This window comes from Trifolium pratense, linkage group LG4 (assembly GCF_020283565.1).
Source record: "Trifolium pratense cultivar HEN17-A07 linkage group LG4, ARS_RC_1.1, whole genome shotgun sequence".
NCBI classification, from domain to species: domain Eukaryota; kingdom Viridiplantae; phylum Streptophyta; class Magnoliopsida; order Fabales; family Fabaceae; genus Trifolium; species Trifolium pratense.
Genome location: NC_060062.1, coordinates 40947310 through 40958268, shown reverse-complemented (window position 1 = coordinate 40958268; position 10959 = coordinate 40947310). Strand labels below are relative to the sequence as shown.

General features: G+C 35.9%; 1 pseudogene; it reads left to right on the top strand.

Moving 5' to 3' along the window:
* Positions 1-10366: 10366 nt before the first annotated feature.
* On the top strand, positions 10367-10959 carry LOC123922683 (annotated as a pseudogene).

Here is a 10959-nt window from a genome sequence, read left to right as displayed (position 1 = left end):
CTTTTCTCTTATCACTGAGTTCTATCAAGAATAGTAATACAGTATTAGTGTCAAGTTTAACTCCGGTGTGTAAGAATTGGATTCCTCTTGCAATGTCTATAACGATGATTGCCATTCTTTGTTGTCACTCGAGCATTTCCTTTTTTCTCCTATATGTAATATGAATCCTCAATGACATATTTGAGATGTCCTCAAATACAATGAATATTGTGCTTGCAATTTTGGGATGATCGTGATAAGTAAGGGCACAATGACCTAAAACACTCATCAAATGCCTATGCCTTAAATAAGGTAACACCTCTGATCACCGATTTTGCTCAAACTCTTCTGCCTTAAGCCTACCTTTTATATAGCTGTCCTCGTGATCCTTCTATGTTGAGGGCATTGTCCTTGTGATCCTTCATAAATTGGGGATTTTGTGATTGTTACTTGTTGTGATACTCTTCAAAAGCATTGTTAGTTGTTGTTACTCTCTTGTTGTTGTTCTTGTGATATTATTAGCTGCTACTTTTCAAAATCGTTGCTGTATCAGTTGATGTTCAAAATCATTGATGTTGTTGTACTAGATGTTCAAAATCATCGGTGCTGTTCAAAATCATTGTTTTGCTATTTGCTGTTCAGAAATATGATTCGTATGATTAAAAAATGGTTTTGTAACATAAGCATTATTATGCACGCAGTTACTGATCTATAGTTAAAAATTGTGATTTGTTATGGATATATTGAGGAGCAGCTGTAGATAGGACATTAAGCACATCTCTTGGGTCTGGTTTTCATGTAAGGCAGGAAAGAAATACTAGTTATGCCTATTCTAATTAGTGGAACAATCCTTTTTTGTGTGCTTTAAGCACCTAAACTTTTGATTTTGCATTCCAGGAAGGAGTGTTGAAGTTCTCATTTGGGGCTTGTGCAGCCTTATAAGTTGTATCTCTCACTTAAGGCCCCTTTGAATATGACATGTTATTCTTGTTTGTTTGTATATATTGATACTTATTCTATTAGAATGAGACTGTTAGATTTGTTCTTCATTTCCAATTTCCTGTAACAATCAAGATCAACCGATTTTCATAATGGTTTTAATTTATGTTCATGGTGGTGTCTGCTGAGAAGCGGATGGCATGCACCGTAAGGGTTTTGCATTCGCCGTCGCTGACAGGTACAGGAGGGATGATGTTTGTAGAAGAAAGGGGGAGTTGCCTTTCAGAGATGAGAACTTTTTTACTTTTACCCCTGTGCCTCTCAATTGTAACTAGTCAACCCTTACTCTTTGAATTGCCTCATGATTAATTTGAGTCGCTAATTTGGTGCAATTGGAGCCACTGGTTTGAAGCATTGATGCAGAATTCTACTTTTCCAAGTCCTGCTATGATTGAGCCATGCACTTGAAGCTTGTGGATTCAAGCTTCTATTGAGATTTGAGACATTGTTTGCAATTTGATTAAGATGCACTTGTTTGCAGGTGCAGAGATGAGTTGAATTGAAGGTAAGCAGCTACTAAGCTCACTATTAAAGTTTCGTATCATTTAATTATATTGATCGGTGTGGATTTATCAATGAATTTTATTTCATTCATTGTCAAGTATAATTTGGGTTTTCTGAGTTGCACATGTTCCTGGTTTTTCTGATGTTAAATAATTGTTAAGCTTTTGCAGCATCCTGGTCATGCTTTTTCCACAACTTTTTTGAACTTACTTTTCATCTTAAATCTGTCCAACGATTAAAAACCCTAGAAGCTCAAGAAAGTTGTGGCAGAATATTGCAATCCAGGCTTTATTTTGGTAGCCATAGTTCCTCCTGCAGATGCAGAGTATCGTGGATAATTCATTAATGGCATTTGCTAGCTATGTCAGATTTACTTTAACGAATTTATGTATAGATTTGCTGCATAAATCTGTAATTTGATAAAACTCTTTGCTGAATCTGAAGCCTTTGGTTAAGACTATTATGGTGATTTGATTTTATTATTTAAAGCAGGCTTGTTTCTTAGCTATTTTTTCTGTGTTTCAGACATGAAGGGTCAAGCACAACTATCACTGCTACATATATAACATTCAGCAACATTTGCAGGTGGTGTAAATAAGTAGTAAATATTCTATTATTAGGAGTAATCTTCTATTAGTAATTTGTATTTGGCCCATGAGCCCATTAGGTTAGAATAGCCTATATAAACACATTAGTGATTGTAAATTATTCATAACTTGAAATATAATAATATATTCAGTTTTCACATGGTATCAGAGCTCTCGTTCTTTGAGGGCCTTGCTTCCGCATAAACCCTAGCCGCCTTCATTGCGGTCATAAACCCTAACTGCCTTCATTGCAGGATTAGGATTTGTTACTACTGCCTTTATTGCAAATTTCAGCAAACAGTTGCGAAATCACTGTTCACGTGGTACTGTTCATCCACGACACTGTTCATGCGCGTACTGTTCATAGCAGTACTGTGCGCCACTGTTCATTCAAAAAAAAAAAACTTGGATTTTTTGCTATTTTGTTCTCCTTATTAAGACAATCACATGACATCGGTCAATATGTCAAAAAAAGGATTTGTTCCACTCAACCAAGATGAAATAAAGAGGTTGAAATCTTTTCTTAGTGAATTGGAGACACCAACAACGGTTACAACTTCTCTGGCATATTCAGGTATGTTTCCGTTTCCACTTTCTCTTGGTAAGTCTCAATTTTCTGTTGGATTTAATGCTTCGGATAAACCCTATAACCAATATTGGATACTGGATTCTGGAGCCACTGACCACATGACACCCTTACCCACACAATTTTCCACTTATTCACCTTGTCTCAGTAACAAGAAAATATCCACAGCAGATGGTACCCTTTTAACTGTAGCAGGTCAAGGAGATATCCAAATAAGTCCATCTATAATCCTACGAAATGTCCTTCACATTCCCAAATTGTCTACTAGCCTAATTTCCATACAAAAACTCACCAAAAACCTATCATGTAATGCTATTTTTTATGACAATGCTTGTGTTTTTCAAGATAAGCATTCGGGGAGGACAATTGGAAATGCGAAAGAATTGAATGGTCTTTATTACTTGGATAACCAAAATCTCCCCCCAAATCCACTCAACAACAACAACTCACTTTTTTCGGAATCAATTAAGACCAACAGGGAGAAAGTCTTTCTATACCACCGTCGCCTTGGTCATCCTTCATTTAGAGTCAGGAAACAAATATTTCCTTCCTTTTTTAAAAATTTAGATGTTGAGAGTCTTTGTTGTGAGGTGTGTGAACTTGCTAAACACAAACGTGCCTCTTTCCCGGTCAGTAACAAAGTGAGTACTTCTCCATTTTATTTAATTCATACTGATGTGTGGGGTCCTTCTAATGTTCCAAATATATCGGGTGCTCGATGGTTTGTAACCTTCATCGATGATTGCACTCGGGTTACATGGGTCTACTTACTAAGACAAAAGTCCGAGGTTACCTCTGTGTTTCTACATTTTTTCTCATTGGTAAAAAACCAGTTTGGAGTGAGTATTAAGAGGGTCAGGTCTGATAATGCCAAAGATTACTTCAATCAAGGACTTAATTCCTTTTGTCAAAAAGAGGGTATTATTCATGAGTCCTCTTGTGTCAAAACACCCCAACAAAATGGGATTGCTGAGAGAAAAAACAGGCATTTGTTAGATCAAACACGTGCTATATTATTCCAAAATAAGGTTCCCAAGAAGTATTGGGGAGAGGCGATTTTAACCGCATCGTATCTCATAAATCGTTTACCTTCTAGTGTCCTTGCCTCTAAAACTCCTATGGAGGTTCTATCCTCATTTTATCCTGATGTGTCCACCTCTTGTAATCTCATTCCTAGAATATTTGGGTGTAAGTCGTTCGTCCATATCCATAGTGATGGTAGAGGGAAACTTGATCCTAGAGCCTTAAAGTGTGTCTTTATAGGGTATTCTTCCACCCAAAAGGGTTACAAATGTTATCATCCACCGTCTCATAAATTCTTTGTCTCCCGAGATGTCACCTTCCATGAACATGAAAGTTACTTCATTCAAACTCATCTTCAGGGGGAGAGCACAAGTAAGGAAGATGAGTCTCTTATACTCCCTGACCTTAATTTCGGGCCAGAAGTTGAGGCTGAAACTAGAGGTGACAATGTTGAGACTGAAATTGATCTTGAAAATATTGAAACTAAAGTTGACAATGTTGAGACTGAAATTGATTCTGAGAAAGATGAAAATGTTGGTGTTGATGTGAGATATGGGAAGAATTTAGTATACACACGAAAAAAGACCATTCCTGAATCTACTCATATCCATGAGTCCGATCCAACATTACATGAGGTAACTTTCCTTGACCCTTCAAACTCTAGTGATTCAATTTCAGAATTTTCTCATACCCAGGAACCAGAATCTAGCTCAACCATACAAAGGGAACCAGAATCCATTCTGATAAAACATAAAAACCCAAAATCCAGAGAAATAACACCAGTAGACTCTAAAGATTTACATCTCCCAATTGCCCATAGGAAAAATACTAGAACCTGCACCAACAAGCCACTTTACCCTCTATCCAATTACTTATGCTTTGAACAATTATCAACTATCCATAAAGCCTTCCTCACAAGTCTAAACACTACCACAATACCTACTTCCTTGTCTGAGGCATTGTCTGACAGGAAATGGAAACAAGCCATGGATTTGGAAATGGAGGCACTTGATAAGAACAATACTTGGGAATTGGTCTCTCTACCAAATGGAAAGAAACCTGTAGGGTGCAAATGGGTATACACTGTAAAATACAAGGCTGATGGATCTATTGAGAGGTACAAGGCAAGATTGGTAGCCAAAGGGTTCACTCAGACTTATGGAATAGATTACTCTGAGACATTTGCTCCAGTTGCAAAAATGAACACTGTTAGGGTGATATTATCTTTAGCAGCTAATTACAATTGGAACTTGCAGCAATTTGATGTAAAAAATGCTTTCCTTCATGGAGAACTTGAAGAAGAGATCTACATGGATGTACCCCCTGGATATCGTGAAGATATTGCTGCCAACACCGTGTGTAAGTTAAAAAAGGCTTTATATGGACTAAAGCAATCACCACGAGCTTGGTTTGGAAGATTCACCAAAGTTATGGTTGGTTTGGGCTTCAAACAAAGTCAAGGAGACCATACTTTATTTGTTAAACACTCTAAGTCAGGCGGAGTCACAGTGTTATTGGTGTATGTGGACGACATTATCGTAACAGGCGATAATGAAGAGGAGCAGCAAATGTTAAGTCAACACTTAGCCAAGGAATTTGAGATTAAGACCTTGGGAAAATTGAAGTATTTTTTGGGAATAGAAGTGGCTCACTCTAAGAAAGGAATTTTCATATCCCAACAAAAATACATTACCGACCTTTTGCAAGAGACTGGCAAGACAGCATGCAAGCCTGCATGTACACCAATTGATCCAAATATAAAGTTGGGGAATGCAGAAGAAGATGTTGCGGTTAATAAGGAAAGGTATCAAAGATTGGTCGGCAAACTAATATATTTATCACATACCTAGACCTGATGTTGCTTTTGCTGTAAGCTTGGTCAGCCAATTCATGCACCAACCAAAGGAGATTCATCTACAAGCTGCACTGCGAATTGTTCAATATTTGAAAGGAACTCCAGGTAGAGGAATTTTGTTCGAACGAAATGGAAGTGTGGGACTTGAAGCATATACTGATGCTGACTATGCAGGGTCAATTGTGGATAGGAGATCAACTACAGGATATTGCACTTTTTTAGGTGGAAATCTTGTGACTTGGAAGAGTAAAAAACAAAGTGTGGTATCCAGATCTAGTGCTGAAGCAGAGTTCAGGGCAATGGCACAAGGTATATGTGAATTACTATGGCTGAAAAGCATCTTGGAAGACTTGAGGATAAAGAGTGATGAACCAATGAAACTCTATTGTGATAATAAATCTGCTATTAGCATAGCTCATAATCCAGTGCAACATGATAGGACCAAACATATTGAAGTTGACCGACACTTCATCAAAGAAAAATTAGATAGTGGTCTAATTTGCACTCCATATGTCTCTTCCCAAGGCAACCTTGCAGATCTTCTAACTAAGGGGCTGAACGGCAATAACTTTGAAAGAATTGTTTCCAAGTTGGGAATGATAAATATTCATTCACCAGCTTGAGGGGGAGTGTTGTAAATAAATAGTAAATATTCTATTATTAGGAGTAATCTTCTATTAGTAATTTGTATTTGGCCCATGAGCCCATTAGGTTAGAATAGCCTATATAAACACATTAGTGATTGTAAATTATTCATAACTTGAAATATAATAATATATTCAGTTTTCACGGCAGGTAACAAAAAAAAGTTACTATTTCAACTATCTTGTAACATGTTCAAAGAATTGATACCAACAGCGTAACACTCTTATATATTTATTTTTTTGTTTATCGGTGAGGCGTACATATTAAAAAAAATGTTTAACCTGGTTTGGATACCATTGTGCTACTGCAATTCTTTTACACTGGAGTTTAGATACCATTGTGCTACTGCAATCAATAAGGTTTTGGAGATTAATATGATGAGCAGCTATGCTACCTGAGATGATGTAATATGTTAAAATGTTTATTGGTCAACTATTCGTAATATGATAATTTATGATAAGGCTTAATAATTTGTCACGTCGTGGTGTTATTATTTTTTATAAGTTTCACTGGTATATAGTTGTAGCACAGAGAATGAACATTGACTTCCTGTCATTTGATATTCCAATGAACACCTCTTACATTTTGATTTCTTAGATCACTATTGGCTGATCTATCACTGGATCACACCTCTTTTCTTTTTCATTGCACATATCGGCATTTCCTTATCAAGATAAATATCTGATGGGACTCAACTCAAGTTTGGTTGAAATATAAGTCTTGGTCAAACCATACAGGTTCCTGTTCTAAGGCTGTGGAAGCAACCTTATTCTAGTGTTTGCCTGTTGTTGAATTTGTGGTATGTGAAAGAATAGGAGAAAACAATAAGAAAATAAATATTATTGAATTTGTTGTCTTTTTCTCTTTTTTATTACAAAGAGGACATCAATCACGGTTATTCATCTTGTTCTAAATAGGAAGTGAGGTGTGCATTTGACTTGATAAGTACTCATGCAACCATTCTAAATATGTCCTGCTCATGGCTTAATTGAAAGGACTTAGGTCGTCAAATATTGAGGATTTAAACTTCTTTTAATCAATGTGATACTTGGAGGTAACACACATCTTTTCCACTCTTAGCAGGTCGCGAGGACATTAACTGTCCTTGACCTCTATGTTTGTCTTGCTATATAGTTCGTTTCAGTTTCTATGTTTGTCATGCTACTTTTCCATGACATGAGTGCAAATTATAAAAAATCAACTGTTAAATATGTTTTTGTTCGTATAACATGCATTAATTTTGGTTTTAATCTACAAAAAAAGTCTTCTAGTAGTTTCTGGACAGACTGTATGAAGGGCAAAAAACATGGTGATCCAATTCCTAAGAAAAGCATGTGGAGAGCAACACAAAGGCTGGAACAGATTCAAGCTAACATGTGTGAGCTTATCACTCCAGCATCCAACCAACAAAAAAGGCTCTATGACAGAGATGGAAAGCTACCCTCACATTTTACAGACCCAATAGGAGGTTCTTCTCCTCCCTACTTAATTGCTGCATTCATCTTTTTTTTTTTTTTTGCTAAATGATATTGACGACACAAGTAGAATTAGTTTCAAGGATAACACGAGTTGATTCCAATTTTTTGCTTCAAATGTACTTTTTGGCCTCAAATGTTATATAAAACAAATTATTTTTTGTTTACTATATTTTAAAATGAGACTGCGTTTTTAGTCAAAAATAAAAATGAGACTGCGTTTATTAATATATGTGAAATTCTATCCTTTAAGAAGTTTTTTTTTTTTTTGACAAAATATCCGTTTAGTTATTTTTCTATAATTTCTGTTATTTAAAAACATGTTCAATAATATTACTTAAGCAGTTGATTCATATATTAAGGGTTTGTGCTAGAGTGGTTCAACTAATAACAAATCGTTCAAGAAATTTAAATTTGAATTGTAGCTAGAATAATTTTTTATTAGACTTTATTTACTTTCCAACGAATTATGTTTATGACGATTTTGGTACACATGTTAACATTTTAGTATATGTGTTTCAAATTTATTTTAAGATTATTGAACAATAATTGCGTAATAAAAAATTGGATAAATTTTGCGCACGTTCCAAATTTTAACACGCTTGGTGCATCGCACATGTACACATACTAGTATATAAATAAAAAGCCTTAGCAACCTAACCCTAAATCAAAGTGCATCTGCCGCCGACGACATTGGTAAAGGAGGAAGCAACATGGAGAAGAATCCACGATTGTATCTGCCTCATGAATCGATCAACCAAGTCCTCTTGAGGTTATCGGTGAAATCTCTTGTACGTTTCAAATGGATTTGTAAGTCATGGTTAACTCTTATCTCCGATCCTCACTTTGTAATATGTTTATTGAAAATGTTGACAACTTTAATTGTTTGTGCGATTCACCGTTATTTGTGCATGTGTAATTGGATCGAGTTGTGATGTATGTTGTGATCACTACTTAAAATTGTTACATATGGTAAATTATCTGTTGAGTTTATGCATGTTGATCAACATCAACATCACAATTACACCTATTTGACTCAAAGAAATTCATTAAAAAGAAATGATTACAAGTCTAATGATTTTACTTTATGCTTCCTAGTGTATAATCTCTTGAACATCTTCCAAATTTCTTTGTCCAGAAACTATCCTCTATTTTTGTTATTTTCACCAATAAAATCCGTAATTCATAACATAGAGTACAATGGACAATCTATAGTTCTGAATGTTTCTCTTTCTTATGAATCTGACTCCTCTAAAGTGATTGATTCGTTTTAGAGTGTAAAGTGAGTAATATCATCGGTTAATTAGTAATCAATTAAAGGTAGATTTTATAGGTACATGATAACAAATTATGGGGTTATTACAACCACAACCCTTAATTTCTTCACTTTAGACTTAACTCACTTAGAGGATCCAATTCCCTTTTTTATATATATGTTCCTCTTTAGATTATGCCATTTTCAATCGTACAATTGGATGTGGAATTGGATCCATTTTGCTCTTTGTGATAGCATATATGGTGTATCCACATATTGTGTTGATCTTCCTTTGTTTTGTATAAGCATCATTTAGTATGGCTCAAGAAATTTGATAAATCCAAAATAAAAAGAAATACCATAAGACAATTGAGTTATTATTATAAATAATGTTGAGATTTTAAACTCAATGTTGGAATTTTAAAGATTTTATATGATTGAAAGAGACAAAAATAGAACATTTTGGGGATCTGAAAGATTGACAGGTCAAAGCCGCCTAAGTTAAATATGATGAAATCCATTATTATACACAAAAATTGAGTTTCGTGACATTTTGAGGCGTATACATGAAGGAAACAAGCCCACTAGTAGATAATTTGCGGGTATACCCTAAAAATGTATACGGCGCAAAATATTTATCAGTGGACTTGTTTCCTTCATGGATGCGTCTCAAAATGACACAACACTCAATGTCTATGTATAATGTTGTTGGATCTTCGATGATATTTAATTCAGAAGGCTTCGGTCTGTCAATCTTTAAGATCTTCCAAAGTGATATGTTTTTGTCTCTTCCAATCAAATAGTATCTTTAAAATTCCAACATTAGTTTAAAATTACAACATTATTTATCATAATAACTCAAGCTTCTTATAATATCTCTTTTTATTTATGGTTTATAACAAAACGGAGGAAGATCGATATAATTGTTAACAAGTCCCACATCGATTGCAAGATGACCTAAATATTGGAGCATCAACAACATATTAAGATGAATCACAATCACCGTGAAAATCCTCAGGACCAACAGGAACCCTAGAAACAGTTGTTGTTAATGACAAATCAACAACAATAGCCCTAGGTCCACTGAATGACTCAACGGTACAACTCATTCCAATTGAAGTAGACCTATTCACCGGTATCTCAAAATTCAAAATCTCAATTCTATCATTATTAACTGGATGAGCAGCAACACAAATGGGAGCATCAACAACAGGAATCTCAGCAGCAGCCAAAATGTGTTATGGAATAGGAAAATTGGTCTTTGGTTTAGACCCTCAGAACATAATTGCTTTTTCATCGTAAGCTCTGGCCGCTTCTAAAGCGGTGTTAAACTTTCCTAACCAGACACGCGCTTTTGGAGGGATCTTGGATTTCCGCGGCGAATCGTCTCCATGGTCGCTTTTGAACGCCTCGGTAGCGGATTTTTCGTGTCCGGAGTGAGAAAATCCTACACCGCACATGGAAATCCTCTACCGAGACGTTCGGAAGGGACCGTGGGGACGATTCGCCACAAAAATCCAAGATCCCTCCAAAAAGGTGCGTGTCTGGTTAGGAACTTTTAACACCGCTTTAGAAGCGGCCAAAGCTTATGATGAAAAAGCGATTATGTTATGAGGGTCTAAAGCAAAGACCAATTTTCTTATTCCATAACATATCTTGGCTGCTGCTGAGATTCCTGTTGTTGATGCTCCTATTCGTGCGGCTGCTCATCCGGTTAATAATGATAAATTGAAATTTTGAATTTTGAGATACCGGTGAATAGGCCTACTTCAAGCGAAATGAGTAGTATCGTTGAGTCATTCAGTAGACCTAAGGCTATTGTTGTTGGTTCGTCATCAACAACAATTGTTTCTAGGGTTCCTGTTGGTCCTGAGGATTTTCACGGTGATTGTGATTCATCTTCATCTATTGTTGATGATGACGAAGATTGCGTTGTTGTTGCTTCTTCATCATCATCGGTCAAGAATCCGAAAATCTGCCAACAACACCAGCAGCTCTGTCGCATCTGCTAGGCTGTTTGTGGCAGCTCCACTGTCCAAGCCAACTTCCAA